The sequence below is a fragment of the Aegilops tauschii genome, chromosome 2, assembly GCF_002575655.3.
Source record: "Aegilops tauschii subsp. strangulata cultivar AL8/78 chromosome 2, Aet v6.0, whole genome shotgun sequence".
In the NCBI taxonomy this organism is placed as follows: Eukaryota; Viridiplantae; Streptophyta; class Magnoliopsida; order Poales; family Poaceae; genus Aegilops; species Aegilops tauschii.
Genome location: NC_053036.3, coordinates 625,214,856 through 625,224,681, shown reverse-complemented (window position 1 = coordinate 625,224,681; position 9,826 = coordinate 625,214,856).

Genomic DNA, 9,826 nt, shown 5'->3' with positions numbered 1-9,826 from the left:
TACCAAGTTAAAACTGTCTCGTCATAAGTGCCATTTCAACAAATTAGTAGTACAAGCTAGAAAAGAATGTGAGATGTAACCTATATCACACTCCGAAGTCAAACATGTCTTATGATAAGTGATTGTTGCAGGTTACACAACAGTAGTAATTTGATGTAAGAATATGGTGTGATAGACAGATATTGTATGTTCTAGAAACAGGAACACGTGTCTTATTCAAGTATAATGTGTAAAGTAAGCAGATGGAATTCAACAAAATAAGAAGCAATACAAGCTAGACATCACACATAACATGCAACCACATATAACAGTGCCAAGTTAGAGGGAGCACCGGTGATGCTGCACTAGGGGAGACGTGCTCATCATAAACACAACTTTGTTGAGTGTCTATGCATGTGTTGTCTTCGAAATCATCTTGGGGGTGTGGAGGAGTAGAAACTGTAGAGGCCCTCCGTTCGGAAGGAGCACTTTTATCCGCTGCCTTGCTAACTTCCTTCGCTTTATTGATTTTGAATTGTCAAGTAAAACCGACAAGAAAAAGCAATAAAATTCTCTCTTCAGAACTCATTCATGCATGATACTGACAATCACTACTTTGATGTAAGGCAAACACATGATACCAGGATGGAATATGTACGAAAAACAGGACGGCATGGCATGTTCACAACTGTTTGTGTAAACTAAGCAGAAACCATTCCAGCAAATAAGAAGCAATGCAAGCTAGACACCACATGAAAGATGCAACCAATATGACTCTGCCAAGTTAAAAGCGTCCCATCATAAATGGAATTTCAACAAATTAGAAGCAGCGCATGCTATAAATCATATGAAAGATGCAACTAATATCGCACTGCATATACTAAAGGTGTCTCGTCATGTTGATTGATGCGGGATACAAAAAACAATAGTTTTATGTAAGGACATGCTTAATAGACAGATGTACTATGTACTAAATACAGGAAGGCATGTCACATTAACAGGTATAATGTATAAGCTAAGCAGACTAGCACATGCAGTTTAACCAGATTGGAAGAATTACAATCTAGACACCATATGCAACATGCAACCACATATAACGCTGCCAAGTTAGAGCAAGCACCTGCGATGCTAGTGTAGGGGAAATGCTGTAATCAACTACAGAGCTACGTTCACTATCTTCATCTAGCATTTCTGTTTCTTGAGAATCATGTCGGGAGGCTGACGCTGCATTCTTTAAATGAGGAGTAGTCCCCTTGCCTGCATGCCTCGTCATAAGTGATTGATGAGGGATACACAAGAACATTAGTTTGATGTAAGAACATGGTTAATACACAGATGTACTAGTATGTACCAAAAATAGAAAGGCATGTCATATTCAAAGGTATAATGTAAGCTAAGAAGATGCAATTTAACCAAATTGGAAGCAATACAAGCTAGACATCCGGCTGGAGTGGTGAGCATGATCATCTAGGACCTGAGAGCCTGGTGGGAGGCGGGCTGGTTCGCCACCATCGCAGCTTTTTAGTTGGCTTCCAGGTGATGCCTATCTTTGCTGGGCTTGTCACTGGCTCAGCCAGTGCCCTGACTAGCTATTTGTCTTCTGGTGCTCACGGGATGGTGGTTCATGTAAAAAAATATCTTTCCTTATCTTACCGACTTCGGCCTTTTGAATACAAGCTAGACACCATATGGATAATGCAACCACATATGACACCGCGAAGTTAAAGCAAGCACCTGGGATGGTGGTTCATTGCGAGCGAGGTCATCAACTCCAGAGCTACGTTTACCGTCTCCATCTGCTGACACTGCACCCTTTATAGAGCTGTAACGTGTCTTGCCTAACCGCACACAAAGCTGGAGCGACTTCTCTCTTTTCTTTTTGGCTTCTCTCATGGCAGCAGAGTCTGAAATACCCTTGCATAAAAACACAATAGTGAGAGTAAGGGTGAAGTGTGTGCAGTGTTGGAAATATGCCCTAGAGGCAATAATAAATAGGTTATTATTATATTTCCTTGTTCATGATAATCGTTTATTATCCATGCTAGAATTGTATTGATAGGAAACTCAGATACATGTGTGGATACATAGACAACACCATGTCCCTAGTAAGCCTCTAGTTGACTAGCTCGTTGATCAATAGATGGTTACAGTTTCCTGACCATGGACATTGGATGTCGTTGATAACGGGATCACATCATTAGGACAATGATGTGATGGACAAGACCCAATCCTAAGCCTAGCACAAGATCGTGTAGTTCGTTTGCTCAGAGCTTTTCTAATGTCAAGTATCATTTCCTTAGACCATGAGATTGTGCAACTCCCGGATACCGTAGGAATGCTTTGGGTGTACCAAATGTCACAACGTAACTGGGTGGCTATAAAGGTACACTACAGGTATCTCCGAAAGTGTCTGTTGGGTTGGCACGAATCGAGACTGGGATTTGTCACTCCGTGTAAACGGAGAGGTATCTCTGGGCCCACTCGGTAGGACATCATCATAATGTGCACAATGTGACCAAGGAGTTGATCACGGGATGATGTGAGTTACGGAATGAGTAAAGAGACTTGCCGGTAACGAGATTGAACAAGGTATAGGGATACCGACGATCGAATCTCGGGCAAGTAACATACCGATAGACAAAGGGAATTGCATACGGGATTGATTGAATCCCCGACATCGTGGTTCATCCAATGAGATCATTGTGGAACATGTGGGAGCCAACATGGGTATCCAGATCCCGCTGTTGGTTATTGACCGGAGAACGTCTCGGTCATGTCTGCATGGTTCCCGAACCCGTAGGGTCTACACACTTAAGGTTCGATGACGCTAGGGTTATAGGGAAAGTATGTACGTGGTTACTGAATGTTGTTCGGAGTCCCGGATGAGATCCCGGACGTCACGAGGAGTTCCGGAATGGTCCGGAGGTAAAGATTTATATATGGAAAGTCCTGTTTTGGTCACCGGAAAAGTTTCGGGTGTTATCGGTAATGTACCGGGACCACCGGGAGGGTCCCGGGGGTCCACCAAGTGGGGCCACCAGCCCCAGAAGGCTGCGTGGGCCAAGTGTGGGAGGGGACCAGCCCCAGGTGGGCTGGTGCGCCCCCCCCCACCAAGGCCCAAGCGCTTGGGAGAGTGGGAGGGGGCAAACCCTAGGTCCAGATGGGCCTTGAGGCCCACCCTAGTGGCGCCCCCCTCTCCTCCTCTTGGCCGCCCCCCTAGATGGGATCTAGGGCTGGCCGCCAGCCCTTGGGGTGGAAACCCTAGAGGGGGCGCAGCCCCCTCCCCCCTATATATAGTTGAGGTTTGGGCTGCCCAAGACACACGAGAACGTCTCTCTTTCGGCGCAGCCCTACCCCTCTCCCTCCTCCTCCTCTCCCGCGGTGCTTGGCGAAGCCCTGCGGGATTGCCACGCTCCTCCATCACCACCACGCTGTCGTGCTGCTGCTGGACGGAGTCTTCCTCTACCTCTCCCTCTCTCCTTGCTGGATCAAGGCGTGGGAGACGTCACCGGGCTGCACGTGTGTTGAACGCGGAGGCGCCGTAGTTCGGCGCTTAGATCGGAATCAACCGCGATCTGAATCGCTACGAGTACGACTACCTCATCCGCGTTCTTGCAACGCTTCCGCATCACGATCTACAATGGTATGTAGATGCACTCCCCTTCCCCTCGTTGCTAGATTACTCCATAGATTGATCTTGTTGATGCGTAGAAAATTTTGAATTTCTGCTACGTTCCCCAACATGCAGAACTAGTGCACTGTAAAAGTAGCAGATAGCAGGTGGCTGCAAAATAAATGACACGAGACATATGATAGCTCTACAACATTGCATGGCAAACAAAATTAGATTCTACTCCCTATGATTTTGTAGTATATGAGCACAGGAAATGCAGGTACTCCTCCAGCACACCACCACATGTGGTCATATCTAAGATAACAGTCGACTGAAAAATAAATAGATCAGTCGATTTTTTTAATGAACCATCCGATCTATAAGGAACGGGCAGATGGCCTTCGTCTACCTCCCGCCAGTCACTGTTGACGATCTTTCTCGAACCGCCAGGGACCACCGGCCCAGACCCCTACCTCCGCCGCCCCGCCCTCCCATCGACCTCACACCACCGCCGTGCTTGGCAGCGCCCCCAGGCCATCCCTTTAATCCCGGCCGACCACCAGATCGGGCGCCAGTAGCTCTAGGCAGCACACGCCCCTAAGATAAACACCAAGGCGCTGCTTCCCCGACGTAATAGGCGTACTAGCGCCTGTTACGCCGGGGAATGCTTCCGTTAATTGGGAATCAACTGGCCAGAAATTGAAATTCAGGGGGGCGACGAACCTCTAGCTAAGGTGAAATAGTATATGAGGAGAAACCTTGTGCATCGCGGGTTACTAGGAACATCTAGTATCAAGAAGAACCGGTCAACTAGTGTCTTCTGTGGGATGAATACCGTGCAAGCGGAGACGTAAGATTTGCACGAATAAGGGAAGAGGAGTACCTTTTTCGGTTGCCGGTATGGTCACCTCCACATGTCGCACCGATCTTCTTCTTTTTACCGGGGAAACCGATCTTCTGGAGGGTGCAGGCTTGGACGAACCCATGGCCAAATTGTTGACTGTGTTGCCGTGGTCGTATGTCGGCGGAGGGGAAGCAGATCCGAGGCGGCAAAGGACGGCGTAGCAGGAACAGCTCCGGTGCGGTGGAGGGTGGCGAAGTTGGAGCGGCAGCGGTGAGGCGCAGGACGGCGTGGTTGAACTGGCTCGGGTACGGACGGCTCGGCCTCGGCCTCGGCTTCAACTACTAGCCGTGGAGGGCGTTGCGGTTGAGGTTGCGGTGGACGACGACGTCGGGGTATCGACTCCGGCGTGATGGGGGAGGGCGGCGGTTGATGGCTGGGATGGGGTGGCGGACGGAGGACGCCGGGGTTTCGCGGCTGGTGGAGAGGTAGTTTTCGCGCCCACGGAGTACGAATGGGGAATCAGACGGGTGGGGGAACCATGTTTCGGTCTGGGACGCGCTTGTTTTTGTCTTTTTTGAACAGAAGATGGGACGCGCTTGTTTGAAATTTGGGGAAAGTACAAACTTTGCCCCCCTCTTAAATTTCGGACCTACTGCGGGTCGGGGGTAGGATGGTAATCCTAGGTGTCCCAAATAGTGGGCGGGAGCAATTTCGGCTGCGCGCATGTGTGCTTAGGCGGCCATTGTGTATGAATGTTTTTCGGATGCGGTTGCGTGGCGTCTAGATGACGCTACAAACCTACCCCGGTTTAGACCTTTGGACGTCGGGCCGGTAGGTTTCACGGGTCGGAGTTATTAGAATAGTAATTTCCTTGTACTACCAAACATTGGCCTCACGCGGTTTCGGGCGAGTAGAGGCTCTTTTAGCGCTTCGTTCGAAATTTTGAAACACAAGCATTCACGTTTAGAGTACTCTTGAACTATGAGGATTGACCTAAATAGAAAACGTTATATTTGACCTTCTATGTTTGAAAACCTCATTAAATTATCCGCTTCTTTTTGAAATTTTGACACTTGAAAATCCTATAACTACGATTATTTTGGAATGGAGGAGCTAAATTTGAATCTATTTTGTACACGACTACATATGCTATTATGTACAAAATCAGAGCAAAGATTGGTGCCCCCATAATTTAGGTATGGTTTACAAATGCCATGATATCAAATTCAAATAATTGAATGGACTTCATGTTGAATTCGATTTTTTTAAACCACCTTAAGTTGAATTCAAATGTATGCTAGTTCATAGGTAGCTATTTATAATGTCCATTGTGTAACTTTCGTATGTATAATGTGCTTTACACACACAACATGAACTATACTCATGTTTATATTCGATTGCTAAAGCGATGCATTGTCTGGAGTTCAAAATACTAACTATGTGGATCAATTGTGTCGAATAATAACATAGACATGCTCAAATTCGATAGAATCTAGATGTCTGATGGATCAATGACCGCTCCTTACGCGAATTGAAAATATCATGATCCCATCCTAATATTTTGGATACAATTTATATCTTTAATCAATGTGTAGAGCAGTCTTTTACGTTTAGTTTCACTCTCCATCGGTGGTCTCTCACACATGCTCACACACTCTCTCCCGAGGTGTCTTTCTCGCACACATGCTCTAGATATAACCCTCCCTCCCTCTCGTAACCATTTACAACTGTTTTCACTAACCTTTATCACAAGCACTCTTCCTCTCGCAAACATACACACGCACAATCCTCATCGACCCTTTCTATATACATGGACCTGCCTACATGTCTCATGTACGCACATTATCTTTACGACTGTCTCTCACGCATTGTCTCACACCTCTCTTCCTAATCGACGAGTATGATTCTAGCAGAGCATTCTGTAGGATGCCCCTTAAAGTTAGGTTGGATGAATAGTAATATCAGAGATAAAGGGGTTACCTTAGTCCGAGAACCTAGGGTTACAAATCCTAGCCGGCTTTGTCAGTGGACATAGAGTCCTTCACAATTCTGCTATCTTTGTCTTGTACGACTAGTCATCCATGGGTCTTCCTAAATGCGTCACGGGCCGACCAATGTGGCGCAGGTCGGAACCGAACGAAGGGCCTCACCTCGACCCACCGGACCTCACGCGGTGACACACCCTCTGCCCCCACGTCTCATTATCTTCTCACACCCACACATACCAACACAAACACCACACACACAGAAAATTTATCCTGGTGCCTCTATTCCCTCCCCCTTGCATATACACACTCAAGGGAATGGAATCTCTTGTCGTGACGTCATATTCGTCTCTCTCTCTAGACCACTCTCATTTCTCACGCTATCTCTCCCACGCCCCCCCCCCCCCCCCGTCGGCCCCTCTATCCATGCCTCTCTCGAATACGTAATACACACACATACCTCTCTAGGCCCCGCCAAATGCATCAACTACACATTCACACATGTTACATCACGTACCCCATTGATCTAAAAAGCCCTCTCTTCACGTTTATTTCGCATACAACATTCCTTTTGAATAAAGTGTGGCCAAAAAATTATTTTAGAGTTTCTACATATATACAACATTACAAAGTTATATGGAGGAGTACGAACGCTAATTTGCATTGCATGGTGCCCACAATGATATTTATTCCACACTGTGAATTTGTATATTTTTATACTATATACAAAGTTAGTCATAATAAAGAGAAACGAAGAGCATCTCTCTCTCCATCGCATACCCCCCCTGTACGCCCCTTTCACGTATGCACACAAAACTATCTCCAGGTCCTCTAAAAGTAAGCCCCCAGAAAATTCACGCAAGTTTCATCTTTCTCTCGCGATATATGCAATGACGATCATTGTATTTGAAGCGAAAGCACGATACATACATTGGACTTCAGAATCCACTCATTACGGTCACCATTTACGTTTAGTGGTTATTATACAGTCACGGGCTCACCGTACAACTCTGTATTTGCTCATGACATGACTAGTTGACTAGTTAAACGCTCCACGTGGCACCTCTAGTGTTGCATCACATTATCTCACTACCATCGTGCCCACCTGTCGACTTGTATCTACTCTACATCTACACTCTTATAAAATACATAAAATACACTCTTATAAAAAACAGAGTTGGTGATGATGGTGTGCCTGCCATCCTGCAATATAGGCCGTCCGATTTATATCTGACGGATAGGAAAGAAACTATGGCAATTTTGCAAAAAGGTACCCACACACCTCTCCACATTTGCAAATAAGGCCTTCCCTCGTTCATCCTTTTCTCTCACAAGATAAACAAGTCATACAAATGCATCTTGATGTTACGTGCAATGCACGGGCATCTTGCTAGTAAGAATGAAAACAAACGACAAAAAAATATTTGGACGGTGGTTCGAAGTCATGACCGCGGGCACAGCGGACAAGGTGGCCTTGTATTGGTATGCTGAGCCGTCTGTTTTAACACACAGGAGCTGGTGTGGTGATTATACACACACGCACGCATGCACGCGAACTGCATCCACGCAACACTCACACAAACACATGCACGCAACACTCACACGTACACACGCAGCCACGCACGCACGCAACACTCACATGCACACACGCAACACTCACACGCACACACGCACGCATGCATGCACACACCAGTACACCACATGACCAACACACACTCTCACGCTCAAGTGCTCAACCTACGCGTGCATGCACACACATCAGGCCCTGACAGACACATACACAACCAGGTGATTCCCGCGCACAGGTTGGAGCCGTGTCGCGCCTGCGTAAATTTGTGTTTATCTGACCTTTTGCCTATGCGAACTTAGAGGTGGGACCCACAGGGAACATGGTCAATTTAACTAGTCAACATGGCGCCACGCAGACTATTTGGCCGGTCAACAGAGTGCAATCCGATGCTGAACTGTGAGCAAGTGACCGTATAATCACCGCAAAACGTATATAGTGACCGTAATCAGCTTATTCTGAAGTTCGGTGACCGTATTATGCTTTTCTCTCTACATGTTCTCGCATGTTACATCTAACAACTATGCAATACAGCACTACTACTACACTCTAACACAATAAATCATATGTGTTTTTAGTTTTACTAGATATCATATTGTTACTTATAATTATTCAGTTTGAATACATTAAAATTGCCTTTGAAATGTATGGCCAGTATCATCTACCGCGCGGGAAAAATCCCGCCCTTTCCTGTTTAATTGGGTTTGTATCGATGGATCGTGCGAAACAGCAAAACTATAGTACTATACAGTACTACAAGTGACAGTTCATTGGTCCATCGTGTCGTCTACTCCTCCGTCGTAAGAGTGGAGCGCTCGCTTTCATAAATCTTCTAGTCCCTTTCGCCGACATGTGGGACATCAAGCTACCGAGTCCACGTGCCATACCAGAATACAGTGCAGAGCAGCCGGGGTGAAGCACCCAAGTCATGGCGCCGGCGTAGTAATGAGCAATGAGGCGTCAAATCACAAGCTGCACCTTTCCCGCAGTTAAGTTGGAGGGACGAAGCAACCATCATTTCACTCGTTGCTGAATCCGCTTCTCCCTCATCTTCTTCAACTTAACCACGTGTTGCTTCTGCCGTTGTTCTGCCGCATGTGGGACGCGGATCGGCTTGGTAAAGCACTGACACGTGGGACCGCATGTTAGCAAACCGCCAGGACAACGTCCTCCGAAAATAAGAAGCCTAATCCTAGACTTACAAAGGGCTACGTAGCTGCTACGTATACTTTCCATCTAATCTATATATGCCCCCCCTGATTTTCAGGTGGGGTGGGCCTAATCCTCTCCTTTAATCCAATCAAATAGTCCCACATCACATAAGTCCGTAACTTTACATAAACCATTACATGGATGTAGCATTGCTCAAATAAGAAACCTCCCCCGCCATCCGCGCAGCAAAATCACCTCCTTTTTACTAATCTTGATTCTATAATTTTTTCGATCAATATAATTGAGATTTGTATAGATAGCACACAGGAGCAAAAGCAAGTGGTACGGTTAAGGGCATCCACAATGTGTAGCCAAATGTGAAAATAGCTTTTGGCATCGTGGGAACCATTGTGGACGGTGTTGCCAAAGCCAAAAAGATGGAACCGAAGCTCCCTGATTGATTGATTGATTGAAGGAATAGAAAAATGCAATGTCTCTCCTCTTTCTCCCATGCTTGGACACATGTAGTACAGTATAGAGCACAGAGTCTACTCCCCTGTCTCTTCTATCACAAATCACAAAGCAGTGAGGCGTCAAATCACAAAAGCACGGACGAAGCAACCATCATTTCACTCTTCGCTGACTCCGCTTCTCCATCGTCTTCTTCGAGAAACCATCTCACCGCA